The sequence below is a fragment of the Mycteria americana genome, chromosome 1 (assembly GCF_035582795.1).
Source record: "Mycteria americana isolate JAX WOST 10 ecotype Jacksonville Zoo and Gardens chromosome 1, USCA_MyAme_1.0, whole genome shotgun sequence".
NCBI lineage: Eukaryota > Metazoa > Chordata > Aves > Ciconiiformes > Ciconiidae > Mycteria > Mycteria americana.
This window is the reverse complement of record NC_134365.1, coordinates 212,143,557-212,169,322: the sequence shown is the minus strand read 5'-3', so window position 1 is coordinate 212,169,322 and position 25,766 is coordinate 212,143,557.

Below are 25,766 nucleotides of genomic sequence, written 5' to 3'. Positions count from 1 at the left end.
TGGAAGCTTTTAGATGTGTTATTTACAAGCTTTTTATTTTGCAAGTATGCCAGCAGATTTTTGAATGAAGTTGCGAAGAGAGGGATTCATTAACATGGAATTAGGTGTTACACTTTTTTTTTTCAGTCAGTGCAATTTCTTTGGATCTTTTCAACACTGTTTTTTACTTCTTGAGCTTCATAATTTAAGGTTAAAAAGAAATCAGAAAGCAGCAAGTTTAAAACAGGAAGCGCTTCACCACTCAGCAGGTATTTGGGGAGTGGAAATCTGTCTTATCTTACTTACCTGACTCCCATCCTAGCTCTGTTCTCTCATCTAAACAGCCAAGAAGTGGGAAACTAAAGAAGGGTAAAACAGATCCACTGAGAGGACTTGAAGCAGTTATAGGGAGCTAGATATCGTGAATAAAGGCTTTGCTGACTAGCGTACTAGTTACCCCTTCCTGCATCCGAGCTGTCAGGTTTGGCGGTGGCAGTGACATCTCTACAGCCTGCGCAGCAAACATGCTTGAAGTTACTGCTGCAGAGGCAGACACAGTAAGCAGGGATCCCTGCTGCCACGGTCCTCATCAAAGTCTGAGATTAATTTAACTTCTTCCCAGAGTTTATGCGATGCCTAAAGGCAAGAGAGCTGCAAGAAAGGCAGGTGCATTTGACAAGACCAAGGACTGGTCAGTTCTGCCATGATTTTCTCTCTTTCCATCTCTTTCTTCCTGTTCTTGCTACTTCACTGCTTAACATCTTTGTTCTCTGGGGCTCAGTGATTTAATGTACCGTCACTAAAGATGATTCAGCCCTCAGATTTCAGCAGTTGCGCTACAATTCTACAACTGTACTTATGAAATGGGCAGAAAAAAAAAAGCAAAGGTTACTAACTAGAGATCTCGTTAGAAATATTGTTCCTAATTGAAGGCCAGCATTAATGAACTAACTGGGACAAAAGAAAAAAAAAGAAAGGCAGTATTTGGAAGAGCCAGTTCGGTAATGAACTGTCAGGGCCTACTCTCTTCTCACCTAATTGAAATGTTGCTGCTTCTTCTGCCTTTTTTATTGAGTTGCCTTTGGCTTTCAAAATACTTCCCACAGATAGATTGATATGTGGATTTTATATTAGCTTCTGGATTTGCTGCACTTCACTTCTATAGTGTTGTTTAGGTGTTAGGTGGTTTTTTTCTTTTTTTTTTCCCTAACTAAAAGAAAGAACATTTTGACCTTATTAATAACAGTGAAAACTCACAATTTTTCAAGTCATTTTCAAGCCCACGCAGCTTGGCCCACACAAACCTATTCGCATACAAGCACAGACTACACATAATCAGGGATCTGGTTGTTTTCTCTGTCTAGAATGGCGGTGACACTACCTGATGACATTAGAGATGGATTAGCTTGTTTTGCCTCCTAATTTCAAGTATTTTTTGTGGGTTTCTCCTTAACTGTTTTTAAGTTTCTAAGTGGCAATTTAAGGATTGCTGTTCTGTGTCTATAAAAATAAAGTTTTGGTACCAAGAGGAGGAACTGAAAAGGCAGACTCACTCAAACTCCTTATATTAAATGGTGCTAATTACTAGCATTTGTGTTTCATCAACAAAAATTATGATTAGACGTCTCATGAGAAATAAAAAAGAAATTTTGTTGCCCTGCCAGAGGCATGACCTTAGGATGGTTCCTGGTGAGAGAAAACACTCTTTTTCTGGCTTTTTTAGTCCCCAGAGTAATTCTGCAGAGTTTGCTCTAAAATAACATGAACCATGGTTTCATCTCCTAAGGTAACTGTGCTGGTTTTGACTGGGATAGAGTTAATTTTCCTTATAGTAGCTAGTATGGGGCTATGGTTTGGATTTGCACTGGAAACAGTGTTGATAATACAGGGATGTTTTCGTTATTGCTGAGCAGTGCTGACACAGAGTCAAGGCCTTTGCTGCTTCTCACCCCACCCCACCAGCGAGTAGGCTGGGGGGCACAAGAAGCTGGGAGGGGACACAGCCGGGAAAGCTGACCCCAACTGGCCAAAGGGCTATTCCATACCATATGGCCTCATGCTCAGCATAGAAAGCTGGGGAAGAAGAAGGAAGGGGGGGACGTTCGGAGTGATGGCGTTTGTCTTCCCAAGTCACCGTTACGCGTGATGGAGCCCTGCTGTCCTGGAGATGGCTGAACACCTGCCTGCCCATGGGAAGGAGTGAATGAATTCCTTGTTTTGCTTTGCTCTGCTGGTGTGCACAGCTTTTGCTTTACTTATTAAACTGTCTTTATCTCAACCCATGAGTTTTCTCACTCTTACCCTTCCATTCTCTCCCCATCCCACCAAGGGGGAGTGAGCAAGCAGCTGTGTGGTGCTTAGTTGCTGTCTGGGGTTAAACCACTCAAGTCCTTTTTGGACTGTTCCCAGACGTGGGGCTTGAAGTGTTTGAGATAATGACTTGTTTGATTGGAATGTGCTAGATTGAATTTATAGCTGCTATTGTTGTTTAGCTACTAATGGGCAGTCTTCTGGGGAGTAAGGCAAGCATGGGGCTTGCTTGCCTTACTGTATATTAGAGTCTAGTGCTCGTTAGTGGCTGCTTTTTGCTTTCACTGCTTGCCGTGCTGCTGTCCTGCTGATCGTCTTACTCTGCTGTGCCTGGGAACATTTTGATAACAGCAATGGCCATGCGCCTGGGCTGGCAGATGGCCAGGGCATCGCTGCTGTTTCTGTGCTGCTGGACTGGACAGGCTGGAACTTCAGCGTGAACTCGAGTCGAAGGGACTGTGACCTGTGGATGAGTCCACGTGGGAGCAGGACAATCTGAAGCCTCTGTGGCCATGGATAAGCCCATGCCAGATAAGGTACACCTCGAAGCACCTGTGGCTGTGCATGAGGTAATGCTGGAGCACCTCAAAGCGTGTGGCCATGTGTCACGAAGGTACACTAAAACTAACTCAAATGAAGGACAAGCTCAAACAACTTTATTTCACAAAACAGCCAAAACCACACAACAGAAACCAATGAGAAACAGGGGTAAATCGATATCAATCAACACTCCGGTAACATTTAACACATAACAGGTTGGAGGTGTCAGTCGGGGTATTGTTACTACACGTCAATACACACAAGAATGATGGTCCAAAGTGTGCACACACACTCACTCACAAAGGGGGAAACTCTCTCTCTCGTGGGTACCCAGAAGATACGATCGCTCACCTTGGAGCAGGGAGGGGCGAGGGCTCACTCAAGGATCTATCCAGAAGAAATCACTCACCAAAGAAGGTGAGGGCACTCAATCCTGGGAAGTTTTCTCAGGTGGCATCCCAGCTCGAGGGGAGAGGTCCCAAACACAGGCCCACTGCTCCAAGGAGACCACACTCAAAGCGGGTCTCCGATGGTGCCCCATTTATACCCTGGGTCAGATCTGAGCTGTGGTCATAATTGGTCATGATCTAGAAGCTTCTCTGAGCCAAAGCACCTCACTGGCTGTGGACCCCACCTGGTGACCAAGGGGTCCCACCTCTCCTGCTCCCCCTGCCGAGGTGTGTACGTGCCTGGGGCACGGCAGAGCACAAAAGCTGGTGATCTTCACGCCAAAAGCCCAGATCTTTATCGGGGGGTGGGGGGACCATACCTGTCACACCATGGATAAGCCCACAACAGAGCAGGTATACCCCTGGAGGGACTGCAGCCATGAGTAAGGTCATGTTGGAGCAGGTTTACTTCTGAAGGGACTGTGGCTGTGGGTAAGGCCACACTGGAGCAGGCATATCTCTGAAGGCATTGAGGCCCATGGAGAAGGCCATGCTGGAACAGGTGCACCTCAGAGCGACTGTGGCTGTGGATAAGTCTATGCCGCAGCAGGTATACCCCTGGTGAGACTGTGGCTCATAGATAAGGCTCCAATTGGAGCAGGTACTCCCCTAAGGGACTGCACTCTGTGGATAACTCCAAGCTGGAGCAGGGGCAGGGGGAGGAGTTCATTGCAATGTTAAACCCTATGAACTGGCCCAAAGGGACCAGGGGTGGACATTGTAATGGAAATACCTTTAAATTTTTGTAACCCATTATTTGAGTTGCATGTTATAGGGATTACTATAGCAGGAACCACCTGAGTCAATGGAGGAGAAGCCTTACAAGAAGCAGTGCAAGTGCAGCAGTGACCTGACCTGAGCTGGCTTTGGTGCCCAGTAACTCCACACAACACACCAACTCTCCTGTCCTGAGTGACCACCATAACAGATGGAGCCCGAAGTCATGGACTAAATGAACTCAGTGGACATTTTGTGGACATTTGTGGACATTTTACAGACATTTCACAGGGCTGGTCCATAGACTAAGGGAATGGTATCTGTGTATTATATCAAAGGATGGGAAGGGTGGTGGTGGGTAATGAGAATGTATTGGATAGTGTGAGACCTGAGCATGACATAAATGGTATGGAATAAGGGGTGGAGAATGTGCTGGTTTTGGCTGGGATAATTTTCTTCACAGTAGCTAGTATGGGGCTATGTTTTGGATTTGTGCAGAAAACAGTGTTGATAACACAGGGATGTTTCTGTTACTGCTGAGCAGTGCTTACACAGAGTCAAGGCCTTTGCTGCTTCTCACCCCACCCCACCAGCGAGTAGGCTGGGGGTGCACAAGGAGTTGGGAGGGGACACAGCCAGGACAGTTGACCCGAACTGACCAAAGGGCTATTCCATACCATATGGCCTCATGCTCAGCATAGAAAGCTGGGGGAAGATGAAGGAAACTTGGGACGTTTGGAGTGATGGCATTTGTCTTCCCAAGTAACCATTACACATGATGGAGCCCTGCTGTCCTGGAGATGGCTGAACACCTGCCTGCCCATGGGAAGGAGTGAATGAATTCCTTGTTTTGCTTTGCTTGCATGCACGGCTTTTGCTTTACCTCTTAAACTCTCTTTATCTCAACCCATGAGTTTTCTCACTTTTACTCTTCCGATTCTCTCCCCCATCCCACCACAGGGGGAGTGAGCAAGTGGCTGTGTGGGGCTTAGCTGCCGACTGGGATTAAACCATGACAGTAACCAAATTACCTTAGATCTACAAGCCACTTTGCCAAGGAAGAATATTGCCTCTGTGTAGGGCTACAGCCTCTTCTGCAGATCTCCGCTGCACCCTTTGCTGCAATTGCCCTGTGGGCCCCAAGGAGAAGTCTTGTACAAAGAGGGAAGATTTGGAGCTTCCTTGGCTTTCGTAACAAACACAGTAGAAGTCTGTGAAAGATATTAGTCCTAGCAAAGCCAGCAGAAGTTTTACTATAGGTTTCAGTAGGACTAAGGTTTTCTTGCTTGCTCCATGGTTGATGTTTCCTACACGTAGGCTGCTGGATCTTCACTTCATATGCTGGGATGGAAGTTTCTCCATCATCAAATGAGAAAACTACTGGTATGAGCTACCAGGCTGATGTTTCCTTCCTGTGCAAAATCTGGGACGAGGTAGAGGAGGAAAAGTAGCACTGGCCTGAGTCTCACCCCAGGGTGAGGGCATGAACAGTTCCAAGATTAATATTTCTGTAAATAAAAGCCTTTCTACAAATACAGGTACACTTTCATTGGAATGCAGCAATAAAATGGATTCATTGAGGGGTGGGGGTGGGTGGGGTAATTTACCCAAAATAATTCAAAAAAATATTAGAAAAATTTCTGCCACGTACAAAGTAAATATTAACAGCATAAGCAGCTCACATTCCTTCCTGGAACTGCCTAAATGAAGCTGGCTGAATTAATCCAAGGTAGAATCCAACCTGCATTGATTACCATTGTATCTGATCCTCTTTCTTAAGTCTTGTATTCATTATATTGCACAATAAGATTTTTTGTGTATTTTGTACTTACTTATCACCACTTAACTATGAGTCTGAGAATTACTAACACCACAGGTTTATCATAGTTTAGTGCTATTTCTGCTTGTATCATAATTATTTTTTATGTTTCATTAAGTTTTTATGTGATTTTAGATATTCTCACAAATTGTTTACTTCATATATGTTAATTTGTTTTATTTGTGTTTCTTTGTGATCCCTTTACATCTAACTACCAATTACTATAGAATCAGATATTAATTCCATCATGAGCTATGATATTTATTGCATACAGTTTAGAATAAATAATAGATTATGCACATTTAAACGACTAATTTGTCCTTCTATAATGCTGTGCATGGACACATCCCAAAATGCTCTAGACATCCTGATGTAAGTAATTATTAGCAGTCCCCATGTGAACACATAAACAAAGAGGCTCAGAGAGATAAAGGGACTTGCTCATAGATACTAATTTTAATGACCTAATTCAAAGCCCTATCGAGTCTACACATTGCCTCCAATAGGATTTGAATTGGTCCCCAAAAGTCAGCAGGAAGCACAAAGCAGTCTCCTGTATCCTGTATCTCTGTTAGGGCCAGGTCTTCTAATTAACAATCCTGAAAATGGTCCATCATAACAAGAAGAATTTAATTTTATTTGTTGTAGCAAGAAGTAGGTTATTAACTTCCAAGGTCATTTTGGTGTCCCAAAGGATGATTAGCTGCCAAGGCCGTGAAAAGAGATCACACTTGTACATTCTGACTGATCAGTTTTGCTGCTGAGATTTTGTGTCATTTACTGTCCAATAGCTCTTAAATTCTTTCTATCACCAGTTACTGTCAATGAGTACTTTCTTCCAGCCAGAAATTGTCTCTTGGAGACTGAAAAAGAGTTTAGTGCTCCGTCATCCACTTCATCTGGGTGGTTTCATATCTGCGGTAGAAGATGTACTACCTGTATATAGCAGATGAAGTGCAGATGTACCATTAAACATCCCTCATTTATCTTTACTTGCTAATGATCATTATTAGCTGAAAATTGATGGATTTGAAGCCAAAGCTCCATCCCTCAGGTCATCAGTAATGATATAGCTAATGGCATTTGGTGACCTTTCAACATTTTTGAATGAACTACATCAGACTGAACCCATGTCAGAGTGATCATTTGGTAGCAAAAGGGCACCAAGGGGCAATTTTTCCTTATTGAGGGGAAAAAAAGTCAGGGGTCTAAACCAATCTCTTAGGATTCCCAAGCAGAAAGGGGGATTCCCCATTTTAAAAACAGTTATCACACAAGGGACAGGAAAGGACATTTTCATGTCTTCATAAGAAAGCACAGGCCAAACACCATAGCAGAGCCCATTACAGACTCGGGAGTGCTCCAGCAGACCTGGGACAGCCGAGCATCTTTCTTCAGGAGCCACAAGAAAGCTTTGGTAACGGTACACCTTTCTGCAAAGTTTGCAGTTCACTGCACAAAAAGGCAAGCTTGTTTTGTGAATACTGTCAAGACTTTTGACAATATTAGCATTTACTCTGTTCGGGATGTGCAGATATTTCTCAGTTCTTTTTTTAGTGCAGAAGCAGTGTCAAAGATAGATATAACTCTCTCCAGCATGCCCACCCAAGGATTATGATAGAAATTTTTTTTGAGACATTTAGCTCAAACTGTCATCTCCATTTTATTTTTTCAAAAACAAGTATGCAGCTGCATTTCAATCCAATCACAGTAAACATTATTCCACAAACAACATGATCTCTACTCTCTTTACAGTGTCTAACTAGTGAATAGCAATCCTAAATCCATCGGTAAGTATGTGTCGCCTTCCCTAAATAGGCTTTCTGCAAAATTCTAGGAAATGTAATAAGCCCTCAGCAACTGAATTACTTTATTGCCTACTACTTCACATGCTGTTGAAAATTGTTTAAGACAGAGGATAACACTGAAACAGAGCAGAGCACAGGAATATAAGAACTTCTGAGGCAACGAGGACTGCTGTAGACCTGCTCCAGATATGTTGTATCACCATGGAGAAGTCACTTCACCTCTTTTTCTATTTATCACCCATTGCCTGGTTTATCTGTCAGGCCTTGTTCATCTTCCAGGCAAAGAATGGCTCCTGCCACATAAACGTGCAGGCAGAGCCCAGCACAAAGGGCCCTTGGCTGACACTAAAGAAACATACTTTTATAACTGATCCTCTGTCCAATTTTGATATGCAGGTTGCAGGTAACTGCACGATGTGTCAACATTTTGAGAAGCAAAGTCCAAGATCATCAATAATGAACACGATTTGGGCAGTTTAACAATTTAATAACTGCTTGTTGTCACCCCCCAGCCTATCCTTCATAGCAGAGTTACTGAAGCAGGAGTGTAGGCATGTATTTCAGCACAAAGTGTGCCAAGGCTGATACTAAGCACACTTTCACCTGTAGTTAAATTAAGCTCCTGGAGTTTGCACTGAAGCAGCAGAGATTCACACATCCATCCTATTTTCTATGTGTGCCAGAATGGAGAGAAGAAAAGGGAGAGAAAATTCCAGCAGATGTGCAGTCAAGAACAAGTTCAGTTCCTCAGCTGTTTTCTAAGACCATGGAAGACTAAGATCTGGGAGCCATACTTAAATACAGAGCTACATCATCACAAAACCTGAAAATACATTGTACAGCCGAAACCAGTTCTCTTTTGACCTGTGCACACCATGCAAGAGGGCCTAGTTCAGAGTCCCCCAGCACTTTATTGCAACACTGATCCAAGCTGTGGCAACTCTAAAACCCAAGCAAGTCCCTCCACCCTCCATTGCATTTATACCTACAATATGCTAAGATTTTGCAAATTTGCTGAGATTCTGCCTGGTTCTATTTCAACCTGAATATCTCATTTGTGGGGATTTTGGGTATTTTCTGCATCTGTCCAAGATGTGGGACAAGACAGGTCAGAATGCCCAGCACAAGCCTAGAAAGGGAAGGAGAGGACCGTGGTACCCTGAGCCCAGCACCTCCAGAGGTCACTGCACATGCCTGCGGGTACTCGGAGCATCCATGTTGCCATGCTACAGTCAGCAGTCTCCGTCACCATCACACTCACTGTGCATGCGTCACCCCGAAACGTGTGGCAGTATCTCTGTCCAGGATTTGCAAGAGGAAGATAAGGCAGTCAATACGTCCACCATACCTTACAGAGTTATTTCAAGCTACCTCGGGGCTCCCTTCAACACACTCCATTGCACACTATTCTTCGCACATCTCCAACACGCTTTGCGGTATCTCATGCACATCTCGCAAGCAGGGAGTTTTTCCACTTTTCTACCTGTAGCCTGTCTGACTTCTTCAACAGAGGTGGTATTGGCATGGTTTGTGCATGTTTCTTATCTAAGTGCAGGCTGCATGGCCAGACCATGTTTCTGGACATACTCTTCAGCTTGTTCTCATGACAGATTAAGTGGTTACTTTGGAGTATGTCACAGACCATGTAGTCATGGCTGAGCTTGTCTCTTCTTCCTCATAGAGTAAAAGCATGCATATGAGAACACTGGTTGCAATTACTGCAAGACACCAACCAAGACTTTTTAATGAAATCTTTCCGGTTTTATCTGTACACCTTTTCTTGTTCGAATTTTTTTCCATGTCAGTTTCATCCATTTTTGTTAAAACTGTCTGCTTCCAGGAGAAAATAACCCAAATGGATGTCAAAAAAACATTTTTAACATAAATTTTTTAGTGACTTACAGTAGCTAATTAACATTTAGAAAGTATTTTGAAGATGGAAAGGATTACAGCAATGCTAAGTATGGTAGCAGTTATCCGCTTCTAGTCAGTAACAATTATTATGTATCAGCATTTTTAAATGACATATCATCCCCACACTCCTTCCATTGACAGATAGAGACATACGTATTGACAGTACCAGAAATAACTCGTATATCATTCCTCAGTCTTTACATTAGTGGCACATGAAGAAGAGGGAAATATGCAAAAATTGACTTTTACAGAGCTATGGAGAGAAGTCTACATCAAAGCGTATATATAATTAAAGTGATATTTGAAAAGTTTCAGTCATGCACACTTTGTCTCTTTCTCACTCTGTCGATTATCTTCGATACTTATTTATTTTATTGATCAGATGATTCTGTGATATGCCAAATAGAATGGAAACCGACTGTTCAACACATGTTTCTATAACATGCCCTCTATGTGTTCCTTGGCTGCATGGTGGGCCTTCAGAGCCTTATTTTCAGCATTTTGATTGTTTGAGAATAATGTCAAGAGTGACCTGTACAGCAATTTCCTTTCTGTCAAACCTCTTTTATTCTTAATTAAATGTTGCACTGCAATGTGTTTGGATATATTCACTGACCTGTAGAAAGAAAAAAAAAAAAGTGTATTCAAAGAATGGTTTGCCCAGAATAGATCCCATCACTGATAAATTATTCTTATTTCCTGTAATTTATTGCTACATGTGACTGTAGCTATAGCATCAAGTGATGAGACCTCATTAGGTCCCTTTAAGGTCAGTCTAAGCTTGTGCTCAGACAGAGATATCCAATACAGACTGAGATATCCACTAAAACCTTAAAGGACTTAGTTAATTTTTCAAAATCTAAGTCACAGCACATATCACACTGGCACTGGTAAAGGTGCTTAACTTAACCTTCAGCCTACAGTATGCAACTTTTTTGGTCTTAGTCACTTTGATTGTGGTCCATGGCAGTCAAGCTACTTTAATCAACCCCTTCCATGGAAAGTGGAGGGATGTCCCCTCCACAATCACCCTCCACAAGTCCTTCTTCTCCCCTTCCTTGCTTGCTGCTGCTCTGTCCTCCTCCCTTCCATCTCTTGCACTGCTTTGGTGCCCAGGAGACATCATTAACTCAACTCATGAAAGCAATCTAGCTTTTTTGGCTCTATACTAATGAATTAAATCATTATATCTGTTGTGCACCAGAGTTGGCACAATGCAAGTGGTGGGGACACACAGCTAGAAGTAGAGAGGAAAGGTGGAGATAGCAGGATGGAGTGGGAACTCCCCCATTCAGCTGCAGTGACCTTCTATCCAGGCCCACCACATTTCATACCAATACCCCAGGATTCAGCTCACTTAACTGCAGCCAGATGGAAACAGGATGAGTTTTAGGCTATTGCCTCCCCTCTGTAATCAGAGGAAAGTGAATGGCACCTCTGCAGAATGATTCATCTCATCTTATCCCTCTTCACTGACTACAGAGGAGACCTTGATGGCAGACTTAATTAGACTTCTAAAAAGCAATTTGAGTGTCTAAACAAGTGTGTCTAAGTGCCAGATGAGACACCCTAGGGTGTCATATGCATCAGTCTCATACAGACATTTTGGACATCACAGAGCATCCATAATGGTACTGATTCCTAAATGTAGGCACCTAGATGACTCTCCCAACATCTCACTTTTCTAAGTGCAGTTACTTTAAAAGTAAAGGGAATCACTCTTCAATTCCTCCTCCTTTCATACTGGTGTCATCCTGTGGACCCAAGGAGAATTGAAAATATAAAGAGAAATCAAATCTGAGCACACTTTCCATCTTTGTTCCAGGAGCCTAGTCTAGCATGATTAGATAAACTGAGTAGCTGATCAGGACACTGCACGTTCTTCTTCTCCTGTCTGCAGAAACAAATACTTGGGGGGGTTTGGTTACTTTTCTGAATCCCCATTGAAAGCTATCCACCCAGACTGAATTCTGCCCGCTCCAGAAAAACTGCCTGTGGAAGTTAAGTCATCATCATGTTGCTGATTCTGCTCAGTAATGTAAAAAAGCTGTCTTTGTATTTTTCCCAATGGCTCCCATTGCTATGGTATCTAAGTTTCTCACCATACATTCAGCCTCTCGCATCTCAGTTTTCAAAAAGTCACAGGGTCTATAGTGCTCACATACCTGCACTTTAATATCTGGCCATTTAACTGCATATACTTTAGAGTGTCTCCATACTCTGCCCAGACTTTCTGACTAGGATATTCAGCCTTTGCAATTATACTTCCCAGAACCATAACCTCTCTCTGAAGGCAAAACCTCCAGTACTTTAAACCCCCATCAGTACAATTCCAAACAGAAAAAGACAGGGATATTTTTAGTAAATATGCTCTTGGCCAAACAGTGCCATCCCTTCCTACCATGACCATAGAGAACTCCGGCCAAAACCACCAAATAGGTTTGAGTGGGGAAAAACAGAACAACAACAACAAAGGAGGAAAACAATTTGAATGGAGACACTTTTACCCCAATGCACCTGATACTTGTTCCAAGCACAGAAGTCCAAGTTCAATTCTTTGGCTAAACAAGGTTTGAACACTTCTCCTAGATTACAAAACAGATTCATAAACACTGGGTTCAAGAATACTGCTGAGAGAGTACTTTCAATATCTCCAGCTAACACTACCTGACTTTAAACAATGTGCTCAGATATTAATTGAGGTAGGTATTGATTTTCAACACAAAGTATATCCTAAAAAACTGTAGATCTGTTATTTGTATCATTCAGGCGAGATCTTCAATCAGCTTCCACCACTTAGGGTATTGTCTTAACATCCAGGCTAGTGAGCCATTCCCTCTCTGGTCCTGTTATTTCTTTTATTGCAGTGTGTTGCTGTAGCACTCAGAATAACTCTTGCCAAACTGGGCAACTTCTGAATATTTTTATCTTTGCAGTATCTCTTGCCTATAGACACAGCCTGTATAAATATTTCTCATTTGTCCTCTGCAGTTTCCCAAGAGCTTCAACTAGATTAAATTGGATAGAAACCAACATAAACCAAGATTACACCTGGCAATTGGGAAATCCAGAAGGGATTCTGTCACTTTGCAAATATGTGCAAGTAGGAACTGGTACTCCAGTGGCAACTGTCTTTCACATATATATATATATGTATTTAATTTCTGGGACTATGAGATGTTGGGTGACCATTTAGTATGAGTGTTTATGTAACTTTTCAACTGTTTCTGCAGAAACAGCAACCTGAACTTTTCATTCCCAGGCAGACCTCTGTCAGGAAACTTAGAACTTTTAAGGCACCATGTCCATGAGGTCATGGTACATATACCAGAATGATCATAGAATAGTTTAGGTTGGATAGAACCTCTGCAGGCTGTTGTGTAGTCCAGCCCCCTGTTTGGAGTTGGATCCAGTTTAATCAGGTTTATCAGGAACTCAGCCAGCTGAGCTCTGAGGATCTCCAGGAATGGGAGATTTGACAACCCCTCTGGGCAACCTCTTCCAACGTATTTCCTCACATCTAATCAGAATTTCCCATATTCCAATTTGTGTCTACTGACACTTGTCCTAAGCACCTCTGTATCTATGCACCTCTAAAAAGAGTTTGGCACCATCTTATAGACAGCCTCCCATTAGGTAGCGGCAGACAGCAACGAGATCTCCTTTTGTCTTGTCTTAAGGCTGAAAAATCCCAGTTTTCTCAGCACGTCCTTTTACATCCCATGCTCCAGCTCCATGACTTTCTTAGTGATCTTCTGCTGGACTTGCTCCAGAATGTCCATGTCTTCATTGTCTGAGGAACCCAAATCTGGACACCTCACTCTAGATGTTGTCTCACCCATGCTGAGAGGAAGGGAAAGTTTGCTCTCCTCGGGCTTTTGCTAATTTCTCTCGGGCATATAATACAAAGATGAAGCTTTGATGATGTGATCCAGAAAGCATCTGGAGTGTTCTTAATGTAACACTAAATGTGAAACCACAGCAGAAATGTTCCAGTCTTATCAGGATGGAAGGTTCTTCTTAATCAGAAATAACTTTTCTCTCCCCAAACAGATTCCATTTGGGGATTGAGATTTAGCTGGATATTTCTTTTTACATGTCTCCTGGTTTCTTAACCAGAAATCATGTACTTCTTTTGGGAACCTGTCAAACGAAAGTTGCAGTCTATTTCATGTAGGAAATCAGATAATTTTAAGGGACCCTTTTGACCCTAAATTTACCTTAACTTTCTTGCTTCCAGCTGCTGCTGGTTGCTTTGGGCATAAACTGCACTTGATTCCTATGCGTAACAGGACCCATTTAGCAATATTCAGACAAACAACTGTAAGAGTGAATACAGTTAGTTTTAGCAATCCTTGCAACAGAAAACAACTTGGGTGTCATAAAAGTCAGCTTGATACATCCATGAGCAGGGCACTACATAGGATTCTTCAAAGCAGTTCATAAACATGAAGCTGTTCCCTGCACAGGCTCGTAAGGACAATCAATTTTGTTCCTGTGGACAAGCTGTTCATTGATCGTCAGTGTCACTTCAGACAGCAAAGAAACAGAATCTCTCTCTCTCCTTCACCACCAAGACATTAAGAGAGGCAAGGTAGGAAAGGCTCTGCTTCACTAAGTGACCTGGCTAATGAAAGCAGCACAGTAAAGAAATCAAGTCACTGCAGATAACTGTACCAAGTGGGCTCTTGTGCTAACCCAGGGCTCAATGAGACATAAAATCTTACTCCAGGTGCATCCTCTTTGGAGTTTTTCTCTATAAAATCATCACAAAGTGCTATGTTCACCCACACAGAACAAGCTGGTCACGTTCCCATCGGGTTAAGTAGCCTGATAATACCTACCAAGGATATTTATTCTCCTCCTAAGGATTTGCATTCACTGCAAACTGCACAGCTTTGTGTTATTGTTCTTTCTGCTGGCCCCTTTTTCAGATACTTAATTGCTTCCTGGTGGTTTTGTAAGCATTTGTTTTGTTTTATCATATTGCTACACTATACATAAAAGATAAAGCAATTCTCTAAGCAACTCTAACAGTCATCTTAGCAAATGTTCTTCTCTCTCTTAATGCTGATTTAAGACAGGACTCATTCCAAGACAGGTCAGGGCTGCACAATGTTATCCATGATGCAGAAGTGTTTCAAGTGGAGAGAGTAAGCCAAGGACCAGATTGGAATAATTTCCAGCCTCATCTTTTTTTATGTGAAAAAGGAACTCCAGGAAGTCCTCAGTAGCATTTCCAGGTTGTGATTTAGTGAATTGAGTGAATAACTTACTGGGGGTAGCATGTTGCACTTTTCCCTTTGCTATCTCTGCTCTATAGGAGTTTGACCCCCATGGCTGTCAGTTACTTATCTTCCCCTGTTCATGTCCTCACTTCTTTAAAGTAATATATACAGCCTTTTAAGCACATGCTGACATGACTGCATTTGTAGAAATTTTCAAAACTAAGCTCATTGTAAAAATGTTCCTCTATCTTCAGTTAAAAATCCAAGAGTTTTTTAATTAATGTTTTTCACAGTGTTCTTAATGGTACAAATATGTCTATGGTAAGAAAAATTGGACAGAAGTATAATTCATCAGGCACCAAAGTAAGTTGTGAATGAAAGCCTGCATTCCTGTACCCCCACCAGGACAATAAACATAAATCTCCATCAATATAGGGTCTTAAACACAGTAATACGACTTGGAAATGCAATCCTGTTTTATTAGGCGGAATACAGGAATCCTGAATAATGACAGCTACTGGTGGTATCTACCACAGCACAGAAGTGGAGGTCAAAAGGGGCACCGGGCATGTTGTCTACTACAAAGCTCAAGAGGTTTTGCTGTTGTCAGCCCCTTCCCCTTCTTCCATCCCTCGCTCCTGCTCTTGGGCAGAGCACAGCCAGGAGCTCATTCATGGCCCTTTGCACATCTCTGCATAGCCCTGGGTATGAACACTCAAAACTATTGCCACGAGGTGAGCTGACAAAACAACAGATGTATTGGGTCATAGTGAGGTCCCAATCAGCCCTACACCCTGTCTCCAGCAGTAATAGAGCAGATGCCTGTGAAATAGTTAAAAGTCAGGGCAATTATCATCACAACTTCCCAGAATATTCTTCTAGTACTCCACAGTCTGTAACACAGGAAGCCCCTGAGCCAAAACTAGTGTCTTTATAATAGCTTTGAATATGTTTTTCTTCCATGAATTTATCCATGCAATCCATTGAAACATTTAGCATTTATGTAAATGTTTAGCATCTGCAACAGCCTTTGGCAATGCATTATACACTTTAACTTCATGTTGTGTGACAATAACCACCTCCTTTTATTTGTTTTCAAGATGTTAAATGGAAATATCATTTGATAATCTTAATTCATGTGTTGGAAAAAGGCAGGAGGACCACCTATAAGACCACTGCCACTCACTAACCAGCCACCCAAGGGAGAGAATACTTTCAGCCCACTCACTGGCTGGTTCTTAAAGCAGATGGGCCAGGAAATCTCTACAGTGAAAGTGAATAGCTGTTTTGGCTTATCCTAGCACTTCAAAGCACAAATGGAGTACCATGCTCTCACCTAAGGTGTAACTTTATTGTCAATAACTACAAGATATACAAATCAACTCTGTTACTGCAAGTTATCAGAGCTACTGATAAGCAAGCTTTCATCAGATTTTATATTTCTTTGGATTGGAGTCCAGGTTCTTGAGGGTTTTTTCAGATCCTGATGGTACTCAGACAGGAATTTCTTTCTTGTTCTTTTTTTTTTTTCTCCTCATTCTTTATAAACTCCTAGGTGCTATGCAGAACAAACTTCTATCCAGTCTGAGGCCTTAGCACGTCCATAATGGACAGACCGCCCTCACCTAGCCACCTCCTTTTTATGGCCTTCAGAACTGACTCAATCCACTTTATGCTACTTTAGGTCAAGGCAAGTAACATGGTCTTTGTTACAAGGTCAACTTTTCATCCATTCCTTGCTTTCTAGCTTGGCAAGTGGTTTCTGAGGCCTACAATAATATCTCCACAACATTAACTCCAAATGATTCTCTAAAGTGCACTTGTAACTTATGTTGTGCTGCAAAACTTTCTACCTACTTTTCTCTGCACTCACTGATGATTGTATGGACCTTCACCATCTCTTTTCTAGGCTGAAGAGTTTTGATCTGTTCAACCACTATTTGTACAAAAGCATTCTGTATCTTTGACTGATTTTTTTCCATGCTTAGTAACTTTTTCTGTTTTTAGTGTACCTTTTGGTTGGATTGAGGAGGCTAGATCCCATACCATGCTGAAGATGAGGGCGAATCCTGGATTTTTGCAACCACATGACAGCTTTTTCTGTTTTGTTTTGCTTTCTGTTCCTAACAGTTCCTACCTTTCCATTTTCTGTGTATTATTTTACTGCTCCTCAACCCTGAGCTGGGGTTTCCATACACTTAACCATCCTAGTCACTAAAATTTAATTCTTGAGTGTTGTTAGTCAGCTTAGATTATCATCATATTTGCAAAGCTGGGGTCCACCTCTCCCTCACAAAAGTATCTAAATTGAATTTCATTTGCCATTTTTTCACCTGGTCATTCAGAAAGGCAAGGACTTTCTTCAATTTTTCAGTCAACCCTTGACCTTGAATAACTTAGTGCTGTCAGCAAACTCTGTCGCCTCATTGCTCAACTCTTTTACCAGACCATTTACAAATGTGAGAACTCACAGGCCCCAGCATAGGTCGCTGTGGGATTATTTTGGTAATTTTACTTCCCTGTGAGAAATGAACATTTATTCCTATTTTATTTCCTATCTTTTAGTGAGTTGTTTATCCTATTCCTTTATCCTTTCACAGCCTAGTGTCCTTATGAGTCTTCAGTGAGGAACTTTCTTGAATTCCTTTTGCAAACACTAGTAGAATATTACACTTACAGTTGTCCATGGCAAATTTCTGTTGCTTGTTATCACACACTTACCGCAGTAGATAAGTGATCTGTAGCATGTTTTTCTTGGTCAGCTACAGAAGTTATCAGCAAAATGGTTCACATACACAGTTCAAATATTGTTTACTCAGAAAGAATACTCCTTGCCAAATTCTTGGATAGTACTTTATTCTATTAGCCAGATGTCAATTGTTAGTTCATACTGAGTTCTAGAATAAACGTTGAGCTTGTTTGGTGATATCCAGTCTCACCAGGTAGGATGTCACATGAGACAATCACATTAGCCCCTTCTATCATGATTACAATAGTTCTAAAATCTATTGGAAAAGTCTCACTGTCATAGGAAATAAATAAAAATCACTCTTGAATTAGCTTGTGATGTTAGTGATAAACAACACAGCCGCCTTAGTGACCCATCTTGCTGGTTTTCTTGGTCACCTTTGTGAAGTAACACTCTAAGAGCACTTGAAAGGTGTAGTCCATGCATACAGGGGAGAGCAAGGACAGGCAATATGCTTGAACTGGCACTGAAACAATAAAGAAGGACAATTGCTGCTCTGCATCTTGCCTCCCAGTGGCTCACCTTTGACAGAAGAGTTCACAGTATAATCCATGATCAACTAACTAACCTCATATGGAAAGCAGGAGTAACAAGAAGCACTATGTGCAATGGAGCATAGGTGCTTATAAGTTCTGAGCAGGAACCTAACCAAACTCTCTGTAAAAAACAGAGGGATATTTGGCAGCTGAACTGACAAGCCATGTGCTGAAAGTTGGATAATAGTTATAATCCCATAGCATTTAGCTTTTTGGAGAGCAGACCTAACTCATTCCCTCTTTCTATTCTGTTTGTATTATGTATTTTTAGAAAAATATAAGCCTATTATCAAAACCTATCTTCCTGCTCCTAGCAGCTATGGGACATGTAAGAACCTTAACTTTCCTGCCTCAATTTGCCACCTAGGCTGAAGGATTTGTGATGGTGACATCCAAAAGGATCTCAAAGGTAGGGTTTGAAGAGGTTTGAAGAAGAGGACACCAAAATGTTTCACTGTGTTTCTATTTTTCATTGCTGCACAGCCTGATGCCACTGGAAGTACCAATCTTCTAACATACCGTAACTCATAATTTTGCCCCATGGCTTAATGGAGGAGTCTCTGAATAATAATGGAACTGAAAACATGAGTCAACACTCTTACACATTATGCAACTGTTATTATTCTGATGAGAAAACATTGAGTCTGAGAATTCATTTCACTGATAAAAAGCAGAATAAATCTTTTTAAAATTATTTCAGTCTGATAGCTTCACTAGCTGCTTTAAAATAAATAATCCCTAAACTTAGATAAACAAACAAAAACATCAAGATGATAATCAGGATTCATCAAGTGGAGAAAGGGTACAAATGTAGTTCTAATTCCATCCATAAGCATGTATATTCTGTGGATCTAAAACTGAGCATTATTTTGTACTGTTTAATAGCCAAAGAATGCAGTGAATGAACACCAGGTATGAGACAAAATTCAGTCCTGGAAAATGTTGATTCAGAAGGATTACTGATCAGAAGTAGCATGAAAAATATTGTAATGTTCTTAAAAGAATCCACAGCAGAAGTACCTCTGGATGACCATGTGTGTTACAGGCCACATAGCTCAGAAGTGATATGGCAGAACTAGAAGAGTTTCAGACAGAATAATGAGCACAAGTCTAAAGACTGAGTTTGAGATTCACTTTTTTTTTTTTTTTACTTGTGTGAATGGGAGGTAACACAAGGAAAATAATGAAAAGTCTGAAGAGAACAGAAGGGGAAGAAAAGGTCATGCAAATTAACTGTTGGGAAATCAAGACCCATGCACAGAAATACATGTCTAATACATGCTTTGTGATTAGCTCATTGCCACAAGAAGCTCTTGTGCCTATAAATAAACACAACCTAAAAAGCAGTTGATATTTTATCCATACCAATACCAAACAATAAAACTATCCGATTATGATCATTAATATGAACCAAAACTTTGGAAGTCTATTCATTCTTGTATTGCAGAGCAAAGAGAAAATTTAGCATTTAGAAATCAGGAAGGCAGACTGACATGTATCTGTCTGCTGCATGGTTCTTTCTTCTAAGTTTCTGGTTGCAGGCATGCTGAGAGACATTGTAGAACTGCAAAATGTCACGCTGGAGAGTACTTGAGCTCTAATTTGCAGCCCTATGCTTATCTTTGTTTATTTGTTCATATGCCAGGAAACCAGACACATCTATAAAACTTCCAATGCCTGTGTATTCTTGTAGGTCAAAGAGATAATTTGAAAATGCTTTTATGGTGAATACTTCTGCCCTATATTCCAAAATCTGCTATGCCAAATACGCCTTTTCAATTGACAACAATGAATGGACTAGATCCTCTGTGGATATGAATCAATGTAGCCTCATTGATTTCATTTTACTTGACTGATTCATGCCAGCTGAGAACCTGGCTCGAGACTTTAATTGGCTGTAAACAGCAAGGAAAAATGAAAACCCCAAATGAATCACACTAACACAGGTATATTCAGTCCTTATTTAATACACTAAATCCTATACTCTTTTACCAGCAGATCTGCACCACCCAGTTCAACATCTTTTGGATATTGTATTTCAGTCAATTAGGGAATGCAAACATGCAATACCCAGATAGAGTTAAAGTCGTGGAGAGTGAGGGAAGACAAAGGAAAAGAGGGAATTGCCTGTCCCAAAAATGCTACTTCTCTGAGTAATTAACTTGAATTTCCTAATCCTCTCTACTTAAACTCACACACAGAGAATTCAGTCAAACACTGCCTTTTAACAAAATTCCTTATGACACTATTTTTCATAGTCATGACATATTTAAGTTCAAATGAGCAACCCTTATTTTGTTTGTGCTTGTTATTAAGCACTCCTCAGTGGACAGTGGGATAGAGTTCCGGTTACACAGGCGCTGTGCTTTGCAGCCCAAGGTAAGATTAGTGTCCAGCTAAACCAGGCATTGAACAAAACACAAAGACAAGACTTTAGGGACTATGGAGTGAAACACACAAGAAAAGAAAGAGCAGCACCCATCTGTACAACATGCACAAGCACACAGAGGCTGCAGGTCTGGCTCAAAGCTCCCGTTGAAAACTCCCTTCCACTGTGACTTGGCTGGTGTCACCAGGAAAGGCTCTGGTGAAGCTAAGAGCAGCACTCCAAGTCAAAAGCCTTCTCTCCAGTCAGAGTTTAAAAGGACAAGAAGTAGTACAAGGGGGTATAGACATGAAGATAACAGTTGGAGACCCAAGTCCTTCACTTTATGGATGCGGATTAAAGAGGGAGACTGAGGACTGTAGTCCCCTACACATACACAGTCCTGCCACTAGTAAAGAATATGGTTGTGCAAACCCATCACTTGACATGTTGTGGCCATGTGACAGCTCTTGCTCTCCATTTACACTGGGGCCACAAAAGGATTTTTGTATGCTTTTTTCAAAACATTTATTTCACAATTCCGATCTTTCCAAGTGCAGCATATAGTGCCAGGAGCTCAGGTCCCTATCAAATATTTATTTTAGGGATTTCACTAGAAAAACACAGATGCGGGAGAGTCATCCAGGCAAAACATAAAATTTTTCCAAGAAGATGTTTCCCCTGTAAGCCAATCAAAACTATTGAAGTTTGAAAACATGGTGTAGTCCCAATAAACAGGTGTCATCACAGCAGGTTCATCATTTGGTTAATACAACCTCCAAACCCCTCTGTGTCTAAGATGAAAACCCATTTAAGAATATTCACAAGCCCCAACAATTAATCATAATATTTATTCAAGATAATTTAGATGGAGATTGTTTTATATAGAGCAAAAAGAACAAACCACTTATCAAATCTATGAAATTCCTGAAATTTACTCTGTGTTCACATGACCAATGAAGTGATGTTTTGTGGTGAACACAACAAAGAGAGGAAGTTAGCAATACTGATATTTTACTTCCATACACCTCAGTGGGCCAAATTTTCTGCTGCTGTAAATTGGTTTTGCACCAGCTGTGGCTTCAGCTTCTTATCCTTACTTGAGGTTTGATTCAAATTGGCTACTGGAGCTTCTTTAATATATTTAATTCAATTTTTTAATGGACTTAATGTGAGCCAGACACTTTTCTCCAGCTGATGTTGGTGAATGGAGCAAAACCTGCTGCAAAACTGAGTCAGAGCACGTGGCAACTTCTGCTGCTTTTTGCCTTCTCACCAGTATTTCAGCTTCTTTCCATGACTCCAAGAGAGCTGTTCCTTGGTCGCTAACCAGTAGCTATACTACGTGGTCAATAAAACCAAGCATACATGAGCTGATTGTAGATCTGGCCCTATGTTCTCTGTACTTCACAACTGCAGGATTTTTCAAAGCCTATGCCATAGGCCGGGCACGACATAACCATGAATAACAAACCAACCTTTACCTTCTCCAACCAACTTCTCTTCAGGAGGTGACAATTCAAGAAACATGTGAAACACCATACTGATATCTAAATGAAGCTCTGATATTTATTCAAACATATTATTCTGAGCCCTAGGCAGATCATTGCTTGCTTCACAACTGTAGCATACTAATACTGACATTTCATAAATTCTATCTTAAAGAACACCAGATGTGCCTGACTGTTTTCAGGCTAAGTTAGGAATTTGTTTACTTGATTTATTTCAGTGTATTGTCTTTATGTTTTACACCTGCTATCTTGTCTGGAGAGTACCTAGGATCATTATCTTACAGAGTGCATTTTAATAATATGGGGAAAAAGTTTCCGGTCCTCAGTTATAAAACTCTGGTGTGTAACAAGAAATAAATATACAATACACATAAATAGTTTCATCATCTGAAGAATAGCAGAGGTCTTTTAGATAATTGGTAGTCTGTTTGGAAGGGAGCAAAGGTGGCACCTATTCAGATGTCAGAAACTGATGATAGTCTGCTGATTTAAATGGAATTGTCATGGTTTAACCCCAGCCGGCAACTAAGCATGACACAGCTGCTTACTTACTCGCCCCCGGTGGGATGGGGAAGAGAATCTGAAGGGTCAAAGTGAGAAAACTCGTGGGTTGAGATAAAGGGAATTTAACAGGTAAAGCAAAAGCCACGCACGCAAGCAAAGCAAAACAAGGAATTCATTCACTCCTTCCCATGGGCAGGCAGGTGTTCAGCCATCTCCAGGACAGCAGGGCTCCATCACACCTAACGGTTACTTGGGAAAACAAATGCCATCACTCCGAACGTCCCCCCTTCCTTCTTCTTCCCCCAGCTTTCTATGCTGAGCATGACGCCATATGGTGTGGAATAGCCCTTTGGTCAGTTGGGGTCAGCTGTCCCGGCTGTGTCCCCTCCCAACTTCTTGTGCCCCCCAGCCTCCTCGCTGGTGGGGTGGGGTGAGAAGCAGCAAAGGCCTTGACTCTGTGTAGGCACTGCTCAGCAGTAACAGAAACATCCCTGTGTTATCAACACTGTTTCCAGCACAAATCCAAAACATAGCCCCATACTAGGTACTATAAGGAAAATTAACTGTACCCGAGCCAAAACCAGCACAGGAATGTCTTCTGTTTATGTTTGGCCCATCAAAGTTTAGAAGCACAAGTTCAGTACTCAGGACTGGAAGGGGACTTCTAAATTATTATGTCCAGTCCTCTCCAACTGCAGACGCCATGGGTAGCACTTGGACCAGCATCAAATGGCCTTATATAAAAAATATTCAAAGGTTTAAAATGTCAGAGATATCCCTATTCATACCATGCTATACTTGTAATTTAAATTCCACTTCTAAGTGGTTTATAAAGGGTTAATAAAGGACGAGTGGAGCTTTAAAGAAATGGGTAAAGAATGGATGTACATTTTATGCAGTCCAATGGCTTGATTGATTAGCTGTTATAAAACTCAGTATTGTCATCTATTGATGTGCTTATAACTAAGACATGTCCCAAATCTATAAAATATTTACAGTCACTATCAATCATTTATTAACCCCTTACATATGATTTATTAATAGAATCTTAGTATAAAGCCAAGTTAACATCCTATAAAATTCTTTGGGAGAGATTGATATCAATCAGACGTTATGGAATAAGTCAGAAATAGTTGTCTCTTACATTGCATAGGACTACTAAAGAAATTTTGAGATTCCTTTATTATTTCTACCTTCTTAAAATATTGAGGGATTAAGGAAGATGCAGGCACTAAATTTCTATGACAATATGTAATAAAAATCCATTATGATGCTCTGTGTTATTTTCAGGAAAGTAAAAACCATCTTTTATTTTTTTTTAATCTTCAGTTTACATCAATGAAACTCTCAGAGGCAAGCTACACGATTTAAGGTCTTAGATACTGAAATGAAAGGAAAGTGAGGCCCTCTCTGTGCCGTATCTAAGGCTCTTCATCCTAAGCTGATGAGCTCTACAAAGCACTTTTGAGATTCAAGTACTATTGAAAATAGCATCACACACAGAAGGGCTAGCACTTGTATTTGGTGAATAAAATCCATATTTACATAAGAAATTCCCCTTACCACAAAATTACAGAATCATGGAGGTGGGACGTGACCTCTGGAGATCTAGTCTAAGCCCTTGCCCAAAGCAGGGCCAGCAGGAGCAGGTTGCTCGGGGCTGTGTCCACTCAGGTATTGAATATCTCCAAGGGTGGAGACTACCCAATCTCTTTGGGCAAACAGTTTCAGTGCCCAGTCAACCTCACAGTGAAAAAGCTTTTTTCTTATATTTGATTGGAAGTTCTGTATTTCAGTTTGTGCCCGTTGCCTCTTGTCCTCTCACTGGGCACCACTGAACAGAGCCTGGCTCCATCCTCTTTGCACCCTCCCTTGAGGTATTTATAGACATTGATAAGATGCCCTTGAGTCTTCTCTTCTCCAAGCTAAATAGTCCCAGCTCTATCAGACTCTCCTTGTATGGCAGATGCTTCGAGTCTTTAATTACTTTAGCAATCCTTTGCTGGACACGTATGTCCATGTCTGTCTTGCAGAGGGCAGCCCAGCACTGGACACAGCACTCCAGATATGCCTCACCAGCACTGAGCACAGGTGAAGGATCACCTCCCTCATCCTGCAGGCAAAGCTTTTCTTTTTCTGCTGGTGACCACAGCTGTTCTCACAGTTTTTCCCACAGCCTTGTGATGGTGTGCTACCCCCCCGCCCCCGAACCCGACCTTTATCTCCTATAATGCTGCTCAAGTGATAACCACCAGTGGCTATTTTAATGGATGCATCTGGTCATGATCACTGCATCTGTCTCAAAGTGGATTCGGGAGACAGATAACACAATAGCCAAGGGCTATTGTGCGATGCGCCCACCTAACCATAGTGAAGAAACTAAAATCTGTGGTCGGTGTGCAAATATGACTATGAGTCAAACATCTTACCCCCATAAATAGTGAGCAGCCCAAGAGCGCTTTGAGCTCTCCTGCACGGCAGTGGGCTGCACACCAGGACCTCTCCTTGAGCAGGGATGCCTCTCAGGGTTACTCCTCGAGGTTGAGAGATTCCTTGCCGCAACAGATCCTTGCCGCAACAGTAAGTGACTAATAGCATGCGAAACTTTGAAATCTTAGCTAAGTGATATAAAGAATTGATTGTGCGTATATAATCCTTTAGACATAAACTGTTGACCAAGTCTGGGACTAGGACTGCATCTAGCCGCGCCTAGACTCCTCTCTGAAAAGGAGTTTAGAGAGCAAGGGGGTCCTTTCTGAATCTCATGACTCAACAGGAAGGTCTCCCTGACAGTTTTGTCCTGTCCTCTATGCAGTAAATAATCAAGTGTATCTTGCTGTCAAATCTTGTTAAACCACTGTCACATTTACCATTAAACCTTGTTAACTCACTGTTCTATATCAATAAAGTATATTTTTGCTTCTCTCTTATGAGTGAAGTGCATCACTCCATCTACGACATGCCTTTATGCCAAAGACGAGCAGATTTACCTGTCTAGACTCTATTTATTTACTTCCTTCCCTTCTGCCCTCTCTGCTTTTCACTGCTGCTTCCTTCTATGTATTTTATGATCCACCTGCGTGAAGAAAGACAAAGCCAAATCTCCCTGAGCAGCTTTCTCAGTCAGACCTGCCATGTCTCCCACTTCACACATGCAACGGGCGCATCTCACACGTTTCATGCTCTCACTGACCATCCATGGTGCTCACATTTTAACCCTAGCACCACTGTCTCTGGAGCCAGGCCACGCTCTTCCTTCCACGATACGGCTGAGCAGTCAGATCTGGTACCTTTGCCTCTGGAGCAGGAGAAAAGCTCAGGTGTACCTCAGCCCCCA